The following is an 18,404-nucleotide window of genomic DNA, read 5'->3' on the forward strand; positions in this document are numbered from 1 at the left end:
ACATTTATACTTGGTTTCTCAGACTGCATTCTAGTGATTTATAAAACACTAGGGAAATTGGGATCCATTAAAGAGCTGACACATTACAAGGATACTTCTCGGAAGTTATCACTCAGCTTTGGGCCACAGAGGCCTAACTACAGAAAAATTTCACAATACTTTGGCTGGCTGCACTTAAGATTGCTACAAAGGTCTCCTGAATTAATCAGGTATAGCCAAAATCTCTGACAATCTCAGATAGAAAGCACTGATGTGTATGTGCAAATGAAAACAAAAAAGAAAACAAAAAAGAAAACATAAAAGAAAATCAATTAAACAGTAGTGAATTTTTTTTCTGCCCAGTGAAATCCAGAAAAAAACCAAAACAAAATAAACCAAAACAATCAGAAATCTCAGTGTAAATCCATATTACAACATGCCTTACGACAGAGAAAAGTATAGCAGCAGTGTGCAGAGCTGCCACCAAGAAAAGGTTACAATTGCATTTCTCCTATCGAGGAGACTGCAGATAGCGAGTGAGGTGCAAAATGCTGCTTGTCTACTGAGTTTGGTGGGCACTGGACTGTGATCCTGCAGTCAAGATTATCACCTCTTGTCCTGGAATGTTATGAGTGGACTGTAGGAACATGGGCCCTTGTTCCTGTTGGCTTGACCAACACAGGTTTAGCGTGTGGGTTGCTTGGTAAGCACATGTAAGGGAAAGGCCAAGCCTGTATGCCGCAGTCACTGACCACATCCAGGAAGTGCAGGGCCAGTGGAGTGTCACCTCCCTCTGATGGCTGCACTCACACCTGTCACTCTGTGTGACCAGCAGTCCTGGTGGGCCGGCAGTGTGTTATCCTGTGGCTGGGCTCCAGTAGGCAAGGTCACTGGGCAAGGGAGGCTGTGGGCACCTGGCCACAAATACCCAGCAGGGCCACTCTGGTTGTATGGAGCAGTGGGACGGAAAAGCCAGCAATGCCAGGATTATCACTACCCAAAAAGCTTTGACAGTTTCACCAAATGATATCTGTGCCCCTGAACAAAAAGATGAAGTTACATCACACACTACACCACCTTCACGGGTCAAGCACATACCACTTTGGGCATTGCCTTGAACACCAGCCAATGGCAAAACATTACTACTTGCTCCTAAAACTTGAGCCCAAGTATAACTTACCTCAAAGACGTGTCTTTCTTATCTGTAGCTGTGCAAGTTGCTCCAGCCACTCTGTCTCCAGACGAAAACTCAGAGAACTCACTGTGGTGGTCAGCAACCTAAGTTTAAGCATGTAACTTTCAGTCATGGTGAAAACCCATGATTCCCTTGTTCTGCATTTTGCATGTTTTCTCCCAACTGGTTAATGTTTTCTCCTTCCTGTTTTATGTATGAGGTTATGTATATTCATTTCCCTTGTTTAATATGTATCAGTTCTAGAAAGTTCTTTGTTCCTCGACGCCCCATTGCATCCTTCCCTAAGTCGCTCCTATGTAATGTCCCCATTGGCTCCCTTGCTGTCAACCCCACCTGCTTGTCTCTATCCCATTGGCTGTGATCCCTCTCCCCGCCTATCTGTACCCAGTATAAGATCCCTCGACCCTCCTCCCAATTAGGTTTTTCGTCCCTGTCATTGCGCTGGCATAAACCTGCGTGGAGCACATGCGGAGAGTCCCCTCTCTTTCTTCTTTTTCTTCGCCTGCGTGCCTGACAGCGACAGAAGGATACAGCCCCTTCAGGGTGAGGAGCTCTGCCCCTATTTCATTGTGTGCTGGGCACTGAGTGCTGCTTTCCATAGGGGTTTCAGCGTTGACCTCCGGGCTTCTTCGTGTCCGCACGCAGGGGGTAAAACCCCCTTCTGCCAGCTCACAGCTGGAAAACCCCTCACTTACCTGTAAAAGCAAAGCAAACTTAAGACAGCTGACAGTGTTAATTAAAATAACCTTTTAAAATTATATATGTTCCTTTTCATAAAAATAAATAATATGACGATTCATTAGTATTGTTCTTAGAAATTAAAGTAACAATTTTGCATGGTTTGGGAGCCTAAAAAGTTGCTGCCATTTTTTTTCCCAGTTCTATTTTTTTCTGCAGGATGAAATAAAAATAGTAATAAAATGGAGGGAAAAATAAAATAAGAAAAGATCTCTGTACTTTTAATCTTGTTTTTTGAATGAATAATAAAAAAACGCTGAAAGCTGAAAAATGGAATAGATAATGAAATAACACTTTTAGGTTTATAGCTGTTAGATATGGGGGTATTTTTCCTAAGAGTCAGCTGACTTTCTAATTTTTTTATTCAAACCCTATTATGTTTTCTTCACTAGGATTTAGACAACAAAAGAAAAAGGAAGTTAGATGGTTGTTGTCATATAAACAGACACTTAGGAAAACAATGTATCTCCGTTCTAGCTGCATTAATATGGTACAGTGCTTTTCCTCTTTACATAATATTTAAAAGGGAAAGTAAAGTTATGTCAGGGATTTTTTTTCCCCCCCCTTGGTATGGAAAAGTGATAACACAGCTGACAAGCACAATTCCACTATATAGTTGATGACAGTCCATTTGATACATATCTCCTTCAAAAAATTCTGTCACAGCCCTTTTATCAAGACGTCAGCCCTTCTATCTCCCTGCTCTGGTGTATTTGCACCTTTTAAAAAAAAGTTCTAACGTATTGCAAAGGGTCCTGTAATGACATTCATATGAACACTAAGAGTATGGTATACAGTCAGAAGTAAAAGGGAGTGTCCAAAGTGTAAGCCTATTTAATGGTATGCCTGTATAATAGTAGAGTACTTTTATTGTATGTGTTGATGCAGAAAAATTATTACAATAAAACAAAATGCTGTTGGGATTGAAGTAATTCTATGACGTCTTTTAGACTCCTCTTAGTGGAGCCAGTTCATCCCAATTGGAGAAATTCACTTAAAGAGGCAAGTATCACAGATAAGCTGACAGCAATGGTGATTTACATAACATGGTATAAAAACTCTGTGTGTGGCAGTCTGGACTAGGGATACACCGATAAGAGGGAATGATTTTGTATTAGTTATGTGAAGAACTTTGAGAGGACCAGCTTTGCAGAAGTGATCTGTAAATCACTAGAACAAGAAGCAAAATTAGCAATCAGTCTTCCTCAGCTTCATATTTATTTGTTATTTGTTTAATATTTTAGGGAATCCTGAAAACTAATGGACTGATGCACAACAGCTCTCCAAAGTCCTGCTTGAGATGAGTAAACAGCTGTCTGGATATATCTCCTGAGATCTTTCTCTGTTCCTCCTTGCAAAAAGCACGTGTATACTAAGATCAGAATTTCTAAGTGGCTGGAGAACCTAATGGAACTTAGACATTTATCTTTAGTCATTAGGTACTGTCTTTACATTAGACACCCTGCTTGCATCTTTAGGTGTCAAAGTGCTTCTTCAAATGTGAAAATATTTTTGTGAAGGTTTTCAAGGTGCAATTTAGTGAAGTTCAGTGAATACACAAATTGATTTTGAAGCTCATATCTGTGCTGACCAAATTCATCCCATCAATTTTTGTGGAAAAAGAACCAAAAAAGGATATTTTGATATTCATGTAACTTTGAAAAAAGACAAAAATGGGACATCCTATTTGTAGAGTGTTATTTCTTGTTATTGAGCTCTTTTTCAGGTTACTAAAAATCATTCACATAAAAACTAGATGTTAAAATTATTACACATACTCACATGCACACATTTATGGGCACTACTCTGCTGCATACATGTCTATCTCATGTCCCCTGTGATCTTTTGCCAGGGCAGGATAAATCTGTGCTGGTGGCTTATCTCCCAGTGAGTGTCTGATCTGTGTATGTGCAGAAAGTATTTGGCCTTAGGTGCTTGAACATGAATCACTTTTCCCATTGACTTGGTCACCAGTTTATCTGTCCTTCACCGTGAATGAATGGGCATATTTTCAGCTGAAATTAAATGAGCACAGGTACTATGAACCAAGAGAAAGATGTGTTAAAGTGTGTTACTAATTATTTATACACTTCATCAAAGGCTCAGTGCTCTTGCTGTGCAACTTATAATACTTGTCTTGCCATGGCCATATCCATTTTTAACTTTTCCCTTCTTCTTCCATAATAGTCTTTTAGATAAAAAATAATTGGGTACTTAAATATTTCTAAAGCTAGCAATTAAAAAATGCTTTATTGCATAACCAATATATCTTGTGATTAATACATTAGGGGAAAAGAAGACTGGCAAGCAGTTCACAAATTAGAATCCAAATACAAGTACCATGTTTTCTGCATACTCCTTAAAACAGCACAAATCTCTTTACTGTATTTTTAAAGTCACTAATGAGACAGTAGAAACATGGTCATTTACTATGAATTCCATGTTCTGTAAATCCCAAGCAGAGGCAAAAATGCATTTAAGCTGGATAAGTCTCTATAACAAAAATCTAAAACAGTTTTCATATCAGGGGAACTAATTCTGTGTCTACAAGGAAGGTAAGGAACTGTTGTACTCTACATGAAGTAGACCCACTCCTTGTGGGTCCCTTCCACCTCCATATATTTTATTATGCTATGATAAACACATTTATTTGTTAGTTTTGAGTCCACCAGTTGTATCATTATACGTGCATAGTTATATTCAGCATAAGCTCCTGACCTGTAATGACTGGGTTATTTCAAACTGTTAAGGAACAAAACTTATCCATCAGTGGTCTAAATTGCTATCAGAATGAAAGAGTAATTTGTGATAGGAGAGGATTTTGAGACAAGGTGAACTCACTCTCTCACCTTCTGTAAATTGCGGTGGGGCAATTACAACAGACCTAAATATCTGAGGACACAGTAAGGATTTGTGGGAGATAATTAGTAATATGAAATATTCAGACTACATAATTCCCACTTAAAATACCTCAGGTGGTCTGCAAAACTTTTTGGAAAGGCTAACAGCTGAGGGCAGTTTTCATTTAACCAAGACTGCACTACCCAGGGTTCTGTAAAAGGGCCTTGATATGTAAAAGACTAACCATATTCAGTCTCATGATAAGAATATTCAAATGCACTGCAAAGATGGGGCATGACTCTATATCATAGTTGCAAGAGCACCCAGCAGGTCAAAACTTGAGTCTGACAACTGCTTTCAGGATTACTAATGCATTTTTACCATCTGTGGTACATAATAGATAGGAACTGTCTTTGAAGCCTGGGTTAGACTCCTGTTCCCAGGCCCTATGCCTCCTGACCCTATGACTCTTATTTTCTGTGGAGCAGATTTGGCTGAACAGAAAGGATGGAGTGTGCTCCTCTGCAGTATTTCTCCTCCCTTCAGCACTCCCCCAGCAGTAGCTCTATTTAGCTTGGTAACATTGCTGGCTGATGACTCTTCAGGCATAGAAGAGGATCAAGCCTGACTGCCTTCCATTTGCTTGGGCATGAATCATAAGGCTGGACTGTGAAAGAAGAGCTAAAATCAGCCCTGCCTCCCCTGATGTTGCATTGCAATTGCAAAAGTCATTTTTTGACTTAAATCAGGTATCTCCCTACCTTCAGGAGGCTCACAGCCCTGAGTAAGCAGAAAACATATCCTTTTGCTTAGAATTTTGAACTGGCAGACTTTGAACACCACACATTACACAATTTGCACATGTATGTGATACTGCATCTTCTCTGCTTAGCTTTATGGGGTGGTTTGGGTTCTGTTCTAACACTCTGCGTCCTCCTGTGCACTGCCTAGAGACCTTAAATGCCTGTTGGGCAGAAAGAATCCAAATACTAGAAAGATAAATCATCTGAGTTAGCAGCCAGAGCCACTGCTGTGCCACATACCCAAGAAGCAGCATATTCCCAACTCTTGTGAATTCACTAGGACTGGCTTCACTTGACTACTTCAAGCACCAGAGGTGGTGCTGTCCTGCATACCTAAACTGTCTGGCTAAGCTGACCCAGCTGGTGCTTTAAGAAAAATAGAGAAGTTGGAGGTAACACTTAGGTTTTTCTTAAAGTGTAAAGAACTCTGAAAAATAACTACCTACCATGCAAAAAGGCTAACTTCTGGCAAACTTGCTCTTTTCCTGCGTAAACCATGCGAAGACTATTGAATTTTCCTCTTTTTTCCTGATTTCCTTATAAAAGGAGGGGGCTTCTTAGCTAGACACACAACTTGGCAGGGTTAGAGTTGAGCTGTGGATATGGCTACGAATTTTCAGAGATAAAATTCTGAGGGGAAAATATTTACGCTAAAAAGGAGTACCCATTAATGCAAATATATCAGGACTTTATTATTTCACAAGAGAAAATTTTTCTGGGTTCATTAGAGGTTTTCATAATGGCTTCAGCTTATTTTCCAAAGGCTGAGCACAGCTTCAGGTGCTGTTTGGAGGAAAGGCAGTGCAATGCCATCAGAAGGACTTCCAGTATGATGAACAAGATTTTGGCAGAATATGCAATGACTCCCGGAACAGCCTCACCAAACATCCTGACACAAAAACATTCTTTCTTGCATTTAAATATGGTTTGGTTTCCTCAGGTATTACTCATCACTTCTTCATGCATGTAGTGATCTTATTTGAAATGATAACATTTACTATAAAACGTTATTTTATCTCGCTAAAATATATGTCGAGGAACTCTTCATATTCAATCATACAAAGTCTTAGGATTATAAATTCAAACACATCGTTTTTGTTATTAGAATCTACTTCTCTCTTGAGTACTTAGCAACTATGTGACCCTTTTTTTTTATGACTGGGGAAAAGAGATTGCCACTGGAAACACTCTAAGGAATCGTCTGGACATCATTTTCTTTCAAAGTTTCTTAGTTAAGATATTTAGCGTATTTGATACAGTTAATGAAGAATTAAGCTAGTACTCCTGGCTGTCCACTTAGATTTTTCTTGACTAAAAAACCTTGAGGTAGAAGGTTATGCTAGTAGAAGATGTGGCATGAATTATTTTGACTTGAGTGAATCATTGGTATGAATTCATGGACGGAGTGTGGTATTATGGTCTCCACCTGTCACACCCCTCTGTATCTGCTTGGTATGTTCTAGTTTCATTTCTTGATGTGAGGTAGAAAATAAGAACTATTTCAAAATCCTCTAAGAGAAAGCCAAAGAATTTTCATTGCAATAAAAATTGGATTATGTGAATTAAATTGTACAGATTCAAAATATGGATACCTGTCTGGACTGTCATGAACATAACACTCTCTTGGAACATGATGTGTAAATGAAGAGTTTGCACATGCATATATGTATTTTGTTTGGTTTGAAGTTTTTTATGTAATTGAATGGTTCCCATTTTATGAGTAAAATTTTTTGAATTCTTTGATTTTTAGAGGTCTTTGTGGTTTTGAGATGGGAAACAATTTCCATCTAACTGTAAAGCAGAGTTAAAAATAACTGAAAATCCAGTAATGTTTGGGTTTTTTTGGATTAAAGACTCACATGTAGACAGGTCCAGTGGAAAAATCCAGGCTTTAAATAAAATATTTAAGCATAAGCAATTCTTTATGCTTCTGATTCTTTGTACACGATACCCCGTTAGGCTTCTTGTCTATATCTGAATGATGCAATTTTGAATGCTGGAATATTACCTTACTTCCTGATGACTGAGAGTGAATTTTCAAAGTGATACATGAGATACAAGGGCACAAATCCTGTTAGTAGCTAATGGGATTTTTCTGCACCTCCTGTTTGCCACACTGAGAGACCCAGCCTTGAGATTTTCAATATCGGTATTTGCGCAGAGATGATGTCTTGTAAATACAGACCCTTCTCACTTGGCTGAATGACCTGTGTTTGATGGGTTAAACCCATAATTACTAAATTGAACTTTCAGATATCTAGTGCTGTTTCCTATTCCTATCCTGTTTTCTACTCTTATTCCTCACTCATAAGAAAACAAAACACCTCCATGCATCACCATGAACATCTTCAAAGAAAGTGGGATGCTGACACATCAACTTGAGTAATTTCTAATTTCCCTGGGAAAAGAAACTCGGGCTTTTCATGGATATGCTTACACACATGCTTCCCTCCAAGAATAGAAGTAGTCCTATTCAACTAGGTGGGAGAGGGGAGCATGAATAAATGTGTAGAAAGGAACAGACAGCGTTTCAAACCCTTAAAATATTCCCTGTCATGATAGACCTGATGCACTTTACTAACCTGGTTGCTTACTTTCATTCTGTATCAAATTCTGTCTGTGTGACTCCTGAAGATGCTACAGAAAATTGGCTGAGGCAATTAACTATTATCATCTATGTCTTCAGTGTCATACTTAAACATTTTCTGTTTCTTGTTCTTCTGATTCATGATATTCCTTTTGCCACAGGAATGCGGAATCTCTTATTTCTTGAAAAAACACCACATTACCATAAGACCTTGATGAAATCAAACATGGAGTTCCCAGCACAGGAAGGACATTGACCTGTTGGAATGAGACCAGCGGAGGCCACAAAGGTGATTAGAGGGATGAAGTACCCCTCCTATGAAGACAGGTTGAGAAAATTGGTATTGTTAAGCCTGGAGAAGAGAAGGCTTCAGGGTGACCTAACTGAGGCCTTCCAATACCCAAAGGGAGTTTACAAGAAAGATGCAGAGAGATTTTTGCAAGAGAATTTAGTGACAGGACAAGGAGGAATGGGTTTAAACTGAAAAAGAGTAGGTTTAGAGACACCACAAACAAATTTTTTACTGTGAGGGTGGGGAGGACAGATTGTGCAGAGAAGGTTTGAATATCCCATTCCTGGGGGTATACAAGGCCAGTCTGGGTGGGGCTCTGAGCAAGTTAGTCTCGTGGAAGGTGTCTCTGTCTAAGGCGGGGGGGGCTGGAGCTAGATGATCTTTAAGGTCCCTCCAAACCCAGGCCCTTCTGTTAATTCTATGAAATAGTTGACATTGTCTAATTCATATTTTAGAGAAAAAAAACCAAACCAGTGTGGTTTTTTTAAAATGTTGAATGGCAAAGACATACTGGGAACATACAATAAAATAAATGAGTCACAGTTATACCTTGAAATATGTGTAGGCAGGCTTCCTTCCCTGAACCTGACCAAGGTTCCAGCTCTTAAAGTTGAAATCAGATTAGTTTACACATTCAGAAATTTCTTATTATTTTTCTGAAGAGCAAAGCATCTTTCTTTAAAGTATTTGCATAGTTATGCTTATTCATAATTTCTTCTTTTGAGGAAAATGCAATTTGTTCTAATTTAATTTGGTTTTAATAGAATAGGGAATATTTTTTGCAGATAAGATATCTATAATTTCATGTGCACCACTGTGTACACTTTAAAGGAGCTGTTTTGCTCATGCTTTAGAAAATACTTTTTCTAGGAACTGTGAAGTAAAATCTATTCCCTAACAGTAACAAAAAAGTATAATAATATCATGCATAAAACTTGCAACCATAGTGCTTCAGGCAGTGAAATATTTCTTATGGTCAAATCACTGTGGTTGTCACAAACCCTCAATTTTTCAAGGTGGTAAACATTAGGTCACACTTTCCATCAGCAAAATGATGGTGCTGACACATAGAAAGTATTCCCAAAATGATTCAGCCAATCAGTGGCAATACCACTTGAGATCTCCTGATCCTGAACCATTAGCTCATCCTGACTCGACCAAATTTCCCTAAGGTAAAAAAAAAAAAAATTAAAGGAAAAAAGTTGTTGTATTCTTTCTGAGTGTCTTCCTAGGAAAGTAATGAAGTAAAGTGACTGCTGTGAAAATTTTCTCCATATTTTCACTCAATTCTTTAAGGATATTTGCTGGTAGCTTAACTTCTTGTGACTTCTTTTTCCTCCAAGGTTTGAGGTGGTGCTGAAAACATAGAAAAGGAGGGAGCAGGTTGCAAGCAGATTAGAGTAATTCCTTGAACCTGTGCCTCTAATTACAATGAAAAATGGAAATATTGAATAATTTTGCCTAATTTGTCTGGCAACTAGGTGCTCTGGAATTACATGTGATTGCAGATGTTGGTGATGATCACCTAAAAGGAAACAAAAAAACCACAGAGATTTTGGGGAAGTTAAAAACCTATCGGATATTTTCTTATGAATCTCAACTTAAGAATGAATTCATTTAAACTCTTAAAAAGGCTGATCTGAATAAAAGAAAAATAATTGGGGAAAATGGGTTCAAACACTATAAAAGGTTTCTGATCAGTCCTGTTCAGTTCTGAGGTCTCAACCAAATAACCAGAGACTGTTTCATGGTTAGACATCCTACAATTATTGCATACCTTGTCAGAGTTCCCCTTGATATCAGTACCTCAAAGTTTCAGGCTGAACTCTGTCTCTTTGGGCACAAATTTATGGTGATCACAAGTAACTCCTCTGAACTTCAGTTAAAGGATTATAATGGTTTAAAAAGAGTGTTTCTCTGAAGAAGAACCAAGGTCCTTGAATAATTATTTGACTGCAAAGTAGAAACGAATCATCTGCCCAAATTCCACAGCATAATACCAGAGGAGGTATAATTTGAACCACTGTTTAAAATGTGGCTTCTTTCATGTACCATTCAAAAGACTTTGGAGTGGCCTAAAAATTACTTTTTTAAACTTAGATTATAAGATTTTGGTCTTCAGTGAGTAATAATAAATTATTATGAAGATTTTCACTGGTATAAGAGAATAATTCTTGTTTCACTGGACACCTTGGTTGTTCTACAATGACCCAGGCGAGTGCTCCTTTCAGGAGCTGTGCAGTGCCTTGTGTGATTTAAGACGTACCACAGCAGCATGAATTGGGAGGTTTGGGAGCATGGCACAACATGGAGACACCACTGCCAGCTAAATAAAAAGCAGACTCAATTATTGTTGACAGATGATTTTATTATGCAGATGGCAGATTAGCTTAATAAGGAACTGTTGTAACAGAAAGTGCCACTTTTTTAACCAGGACAAGTCCCAAACCAGCAGATAATCTGGCTATAACTGCTTCCTAAATCTTTAGTCTGAAAATTCTGTGTGCCTGTCCAAAAGGGCTGAGATTCTTTAGAAGTTTCAGCTAGGTTTTAATGTCCCCCAGAGCATCTCTCTCTTTAACCATATTCCAAACGCGCTTAGGTTGCAAATGTGCTGTATGATTAGTTTAAGAAGGAGTTGAAATTTAAATATTTTACCATTTGAGTGATAATTAGAGTAAAACAAATGACAGTGTTTCTTTGTGCATTGATACCTGCTTTGACACCAGACTTGTTATGTCATATCTACAGAAAGCAATTTTTCAAAGGGCTTTGACTCATATATTGTTGACTTACAGTTGTGCTCCAAAAGGTAGGTCCTCTCTTTCTAAAGGGCACACAGATATCAGATCCCAGCTATGTGGTGAACTCAGGAAAAGTGCAAGAATGATCCTTGACTGTAATCAGATTTTCCGTGTTTTCTGGTATCTTCATGTGACAATAACAAAATCAATATTTTAAGAAAGTGCATCTTAAATCTCTTCCAGAACATCAAAATCAAAACAAAGGACAGGATCCATAAAGTCAAATAAAAAAGGCAAAGTGAAAGAAACATGTCAAAACTGTAGTTTTCCCAAATCATCTGCTGAAGGTGTAAATTGCCAGTCTGACACAACTGCCAGTCTCAGCTCCTCTGGTTAACAGTCATTTTAATCATAAAAATAGCTCTTCAAATGAATAAGAAAGATGGAGTATATATTCTGAAATTTCACAGCCCCAAAAATAATCTGTGACCCCTAAGAATATAAGAAATATTTTCATTTACATGTTATTAAGTGCCAATAGGGTGGTAAAAATGTACTTGTGAAGTGCTGGAAGAATACTTTTTGACTTATTCTATGGATTTTTTTGTTAAACCAGTCTTGACAGGAAGATACATTTTAAATTCTAGGGAAACATTTTAAGAGCAGGGTTAGTTATAACTTGAACTGACTGCCCAAGGTGGCTGCACTTTTAGGAAGAGACAGGCTTAGTAAAGTTAGTCTTCTCATATGTAGAAGTATTGAGTACAAAAATCCCAAAGTCTTTCTTGCTATGAATTCTTCTAACTATTGCTATTGAAAAATGGTGGAAAATTATCAGACGTTTCCAAAGAACAAATTTATTCAGGTAAATGTTGTACAGTTTACACAGATGGAAGACTTGATTTTCTTTTTTTTTTTCTTTTTTTAAGAGCTTCAAGATGTCCCTCTGAGAAACAGACATTTTCTTGTGCACCCTAGAATTGTGCTTAGCTGAGGTTCTCCATCCTGCGGGGGAAGTGCTCATGTATGATGATTATGATGCTAGCCAGCAGGAACTTGTGCAAGCACATTATACTCTCAGAATTAGTCTGGGTTGTTGGAGGTTGTGATGGATGAGGTTTTTTAGAAGCTTTATTTTAAAACTGTGCTCACTGTGTTTAGTCTGTGCTCATGAGGCTGGATAGGAAAAAATAAAAGATTGTATTTTGCTGAAGATCATATTTAAAGAAGAACAAAATTCTCAAACAAGTTCTACTTTGCCTATTATAATGGTAGGAGAATCCATCTTGGCTTTGATATGGCTCATTTGAAAAAATAAATAGATGGTTTTCCCTGGAGATCAAGTCAATATACATTTTCCTTTAGCTGGACAATAAAAAAAAGTCATGCTATGAGAGTTATAGTTTTCCTAATTTTCCACAGTCCTGGCAGATATTGATTGTGCACATATCAATATTTACATGAATGTAATCAAAAAAATGTAGTAGCTGACTAATATTTCTTACTGAAAATGTCCCCTGTATATGTTATTTGAAGTATGTGAATTGCTTTTATGATTAATCTGACCACAACAATTCTTGCTGTGTAGCTCTGTGAAGAGTGAAACATGGCTCGTGAGGTGAAAAAAAATGAATCCAGGATTAAAAATCCAGGACAACTCTGTAGGAAAACCCCATCCTCATCCATACAGCAGTAGGACCGTCAGTCAACCCCCAGCAGTCCAAAGTGTCTGTGCGGAGTGTGCTTTGTGAGGAAAGCGCGGTGTGCTGCCAAGTGAGTAACACTGCTGCAGAGCAGGCATACCTCTGTTGTGGAAGTACCCTGAGATGGTCCCTGGGCCTGTTCTCCCTCATTCTAATGCCTGTGGTAGAATTCTAACAATGAGAGGTCGAAATTTCTACTGTTTGGGTTAGCTTCCTAAATAACAGCCTTATGTTCTGAGTCTCAGATCAGTATTTCTGAACAGTCAGTGGGTCTTTTACAAAACTACTGATCCTAGGTTCAAGTAGTTTCATGGACACAAAGCTTTTACTTTATAAGTTTCCAGCTTTCCAGGTGCTATAAAGAAAAGCAAATTGCATCTAGAAGTTCAAAAAATCCACAAGGCGAGAAATCCTTTGTTTACACCATTTTTTTCTGCTTGCAATGTTATATGTTAGAAATACACTCTTATTCAGAAAATTCATATGCAGAGTAGCTGTGGCTGTAGTCAATATTATAAAAGCTCACAAATGTCTTTGAATATCAGTCTAACTCCTTTTCATACAGGCCTGTCAGTCAATGGACTGTAAACATGCATACTGGTTTCATGAAGAACATGTCTTATGCGTCTTTAATGTTTTGCAGAAATGAGAACATCTCCAAGTATTTTTCATGTCACTTTTGCTGTGATGATCAGTAAACACCCTTCAAGAAACCTGCAAATGTTTCAAAAAAATAAAGACTATTTTTCATCACAAACTGTAATTACTTTAATTACAGGATAATTATATAAATAATGTGTTTGAACATAGCTTTCATTTTTTTCTTTGTTTTCTAAATATTTTCATCTTTCTATATTTTCTGATGGGTAAACAGGAAACATTCACGTTTAGACAAAGAGCCAGTGAACTGCTTCCATTCTTGACCTTGACTTTCAATGATCCATATACCACCTAGCCTGTTAGATGTGCAAATGTCACATACAGTGAAAGCCACAGTCCTTTAACATCGTTATACAGAGTAAATTCACTTGCACGGCACGTAAGTGGATAAATCCACAGGTTTAGTTCACAGACCTAATAGTGATTGATAAGTGAACTCCAAATGATCGAAAGCAGAAATAGATAAACTTTGTTTACCTGCATTTAGCTGCAACTATCCTATGAGCTCAATGTACAACAGGAATTATATATACTGCTGTTTCAAGCTGTCCTGTGTAATACAGTAAATCCTCACATGCCTCTAATACAGTGATGCCAGAATTCCCTGCAATCAGTTCCCACTGATATTCAAATTGCTTGTATTCTCCAAGATTTTGAAATGGGCTCTCAGATTGGTTGTTCTGAAAAATCAAACTATCTGTGTAGTATGCTCAATATCAATGTGCTTTCCTAGAAAATTAAAAAATTCTGACCAATGCTAAGAAACATGAATTTTTTTTTCTAATAAATGAATTAAGCCTGCTAGTGATTAGATGTTCACACTACTAGAATAGGTATAGGACAGTCCTCATGTTATCTTATTCTTTAGTGGCATCAAAAATATTTTATAACATAATTGCAAACTGTATATGTATATATGTTGGTCCTAATTTCTGAACTGAGAAAATACAATTTTGCTACTGCTGTCAATATCCATATGAGTTATAGGTATATAAGCTTCTGGACACATTTTTTGTGAACTCAATTCTGTCCTAGATGCAAAGCTTGCACTGGGGTAATGTCATTGAAAGTCTTTTATATATATGTGTGTATATATTGGCAGGGAAGTCATTGCCAAATGGATAAAGTCACAAGTCACATTCAAATGGAAAAGATTCTGGCTCCAATTCTGAGCCATAAATGATGGCTTATTGCTTATTACCTATGTTTGGGAATCTTAACACCAAAACATATTCCTTGCTACAATCTGTTTTATTAACACATTTTCAGATTCACAGGGGCTTCTGCACAGTCACACCAATGCAAGTTTCTGCAAATCTCTGTGGAGATCACAGTTAGATCCCACAGTGACAAATCTTTAATGTCTTTAATCTTTAGAACTGACAGCAGACCTCAAGCCAGTCTTCCTTTACTGCTCAAACGAGGGACTTCTTTACTTGTGAATGGAAGCATTTTTATGGAGAAAAGACTGTCATACTCATACTCCAGGCATGCTTTTGCAGTTCATTTGCATGTGTCCTCTTGCTAAGACCCTTAAAACTTGAATGCAATCAGAGTGATTTTCCTTACTTTTAATTTTAGGGAAACATGGAAAAATGCAGAACGGATCAAGCAGGAGACTTCCTTGGCCTTTTGGAACATGCCCAGCTACTGAAGGCACTGGCTTATACTATGTGGCATAGCTGGCATGAAGAAATATTTACAGTTTATGCAGCAAAGAAGACAATCACCCATGGCCTCCTGCAGCTCTGAATGTACAGCTAGCCATGCTTCAGTACAGTACACTCCTGTATTCCCACTAACGTACGGGACAAAACCCATTGGAACAGCAGCAAGAATCTCTTCAGTAGCTGAGATCTCTTAATTTGTGAGTAGAAAGTGCAGAGAAACAAATATCACAAGAATGGAACTAAGACAAGATAGACCTATTTATATTTAATTGGACTTTGTAGACTTCCGTGGCCTGATCACAGTGACATGGTGTGTAAACAATAAAATTTCACTGGATTAAAAGGAGGATCTCTTCTATCTGGGGTTAGCCAGCAAAAGGTCTGAAATCACCAGATTGTACCACTATTTATTGGAAAAATTCTTATTCTAAACATCCGAGTTTATCCCTTCAGGCACAGTTAGGCCATATGTAGTCATAGCATTTCTAATTTTGCTTGGAGCATAAATATGAGGCTCAAAAATTGAAAGAGAGTTCTTATACTTCCTTAAAAATTATGTTTTAGCATATAATGAGCAAGTGTTCCCATGTATGACTATTAGGTACTTATTTCCTCTGAAAGCCAATGGTCATGGATTTTCTTATCATAAAATGTGTACTTTCATTTCTGCTCTTGCTCTTTGTATTCACCTCTCCATTGTTAAACAATTAAGTAGTAGAAGCTGTTAATATTATGTTAAAAAATTCATCCTATTTCACGGGTTTTTTCCAGTCTTGTTACACTATTTTCATGTGAAAACATGGATGAAAACACTTAGCAAAACAAAAGACATGCAAAATATCAGAAGTAGGACATTTGTAGATAATCTTCGAAACCAATTGCCATATGAATTAAAGAATTAAAACCACCAACACGTTGTAGCTTCTAAGAGTTTTTTTCTTGTATATATATGGACATTTGTTCTGCTTTAAAGGATGTATGTGTATGAAGCATTTCTCAATGAAAAGCATCAAAATCATGCATGAAAGGTCACTCTGAGCTCTCTTAAATGCATGGTGTCATCTGCTACATGAAATTAGGAAAGCTAGAAGAATAAGCCGTTTCCTTTAATGGGAAAAATTGGCAATTTCTCCAACAAATAGCTCTGCATGATGGCAGTAGAGCTCAGAGAGGGGGGAAAATTGAGGGGAATTACACTGCAGAACCAACATCTTCTCCAACTCCTATGGAAAAGAGCTATTCATTAGACCAGTTATTCTCACTGGGTCTGATGTGTATATCCATGCCAAGGATTTTTTTTTTCCTTCAGATTTAGGTAACAGGAGAATTGTTTATGATTTATAAGCCTTCACTTAGTATTACTGTCCTTTTTTTTTTTCTTTAAGGGACACTTACTACATTGTAAAGGTAGTGTAGCAAGCAGTATATGTGGTTTATAGCTGAAAAAAATATTGTGCTCTTAGTTTGTTCTTTGATGTTCAAAAAGCTACTTAAAAATATCAGTATTGTTCTGAAAAATATGTTTAATAAATTATTGGGTGTTCACATAATGTATGACAATAATGCTGTATATTCACATGTAAAGCAAAAGGCTTTTCATCAGGATATTAGTAGACATCATGCAATGATAACAGCAGGTGTTCTCTTCCTCCGGCCCAAAATTTGATTATGTTTATGGCCTCTCATACCTACAGATCTCCAGATGTGACCAAAAAATACGAATTCTCTTTCTGGCCATTATCTGTTTAGGCAACGCTAAAAGCTCTTGGCTTTTCCTATTCCAGCAATTCTGAGTTAACTAGACCTCCTGGCCCAAGCAAAATGCCATCTCTGGATTTATCAGTTGGAAGAGGAATCTCAGAACATCTTGATGTAGCTGTTCTAGGAAAGGAGCTGCACAATGTATCATGATCAGCTTTCTCAGGAAAATAAATAAATATAACTGGTTGAAACCATATCTTCCACTGTCATTTTTAATTAATGGAATTGCATCTAATTCAAACTGAGGCTCCAAAATTTACATAATTCAGTGATGATGGTAAGGTCTTGGAGAGCTCCAAGATAAATCCTGTATCTTTATATTTTGCGCAGTCTTTTCAGAACATGTTTAAATTTAACCACTTTCTTTTCAGATGCAATATATAATTTGGCCGTGACTTACTGGAGCCTGATTTGGAGTAGATAATCCATTCAACATATTAATACATTATATAATGGAACTACCTTAATGCAGAGAATTCTGGTCTTTCAAAATGGTGATGCATAGAGTGCTGAAATATAGTTAAAGGATAGTAAAATTATTATTTAGTTTGAATTCATACAAAAATGGTCAATTTAAATTTGTGACTAGAACTATGATATGGGGTCACGTTCTCAGCCCCAGAAATATCATCATTCAATCAACAAAATGGAGTTTCTGCTAAAATAGTATAAAAAAATGCCAAAAGGTGAGTGAGACCCAAGACAAGACCATGGAAACAAGAAGGTACAGCTTCTTACAGAGCAAACAAGACAAGGAAGCATTAACAAGCAAGTGGTTCTAATAAAATACATAGAGGTGTTAATCCTTATCTCACAAAAGAGTGGCAAATCCACAGCCAACTGTAGACTGCCCAGTTCATTCTGATAAGGCATGCAGAACTAGTGTTCAAAGAAAGGGAATTATAACACTTACATTTAGTATTTTATGTCAAAATACTCATTTACTACTGCTATTACGACACTCAAATTAAATTGACTTTTGGTTCATGACTCATTCACAAACCCCTCTTGATTGGTGTCAATACAGGAGTATTTTATTTCTTTGGTAACTGGTTTAGCTGAATGATTTTTAGTCACTCCGCTGTTCAGGAACTGCTCATTTTGATTAATCATTATTTGTGGGATGTTGTTGGTCATACAGTATATTTTCTGCTTCTTGATTAGCTGACTGAAACTTTAACAAAAGATAATGAGTTATGACTAACAAATTATGAACAGTGAGTAATGAACAACACATTCCAGGTACAAATTTGGACAATATTACAGAATCACAGACCATGTTTTGAATACTGTGAGTACTGGGCAACAAATATTTGGAAATATCTTCTGTTATGGTGGTAAGAGCAGCAGTAAATCTAGGGTCAGTCATTTGTGACTGAATTGCAAGTGTATTTCTTGCATCATTCCAACAACTCTAACTCTGAAGAAGAT

The 18,404-nt window shown here is 37.3% G+C and overlaps 1 long non-coding RNA gene across 1 annotated transcript; it reads left to right on the forward strand.

Annotated features, from left to right (window-relative positions):
- The first annotated feature begins 1,482 nt into the window (after positions 1 to 1,482).
- On the forward strand, positions 1,483 to 17,167 carry LOC108449875. Its single transcript, XR_001866164.1, has 4 exons — positions 1,483 to 1,717; positions 3,157 to 3,351; positions 8,305 to 8,432; positions 15,124 to 17,167. It is a non-coding gene; the product is annotated as an uncharacterized LOC108449875 (long non-coding RNA).
- Positions 17,168 to 18,404: the final 1,237 nt, after the last annotated feature.

Source organism: Corvus brachyrhynchos, unplaced genomic scaffold (assembly GCF_000691975.1).
Source record: "Corvus brachyrhynchos isolate BGI_N302 unplaced genomic scaffold, ASM69197v1 scaffold230, whole genome shotgun sequence".
NCBI classification, from domain to species: domain Eukaryota; kingdom Metazoa; phylum Chordata; class Aves; order Passeriformes; family Corvidae; genus Corvus; species Corvus brachyrhynchos.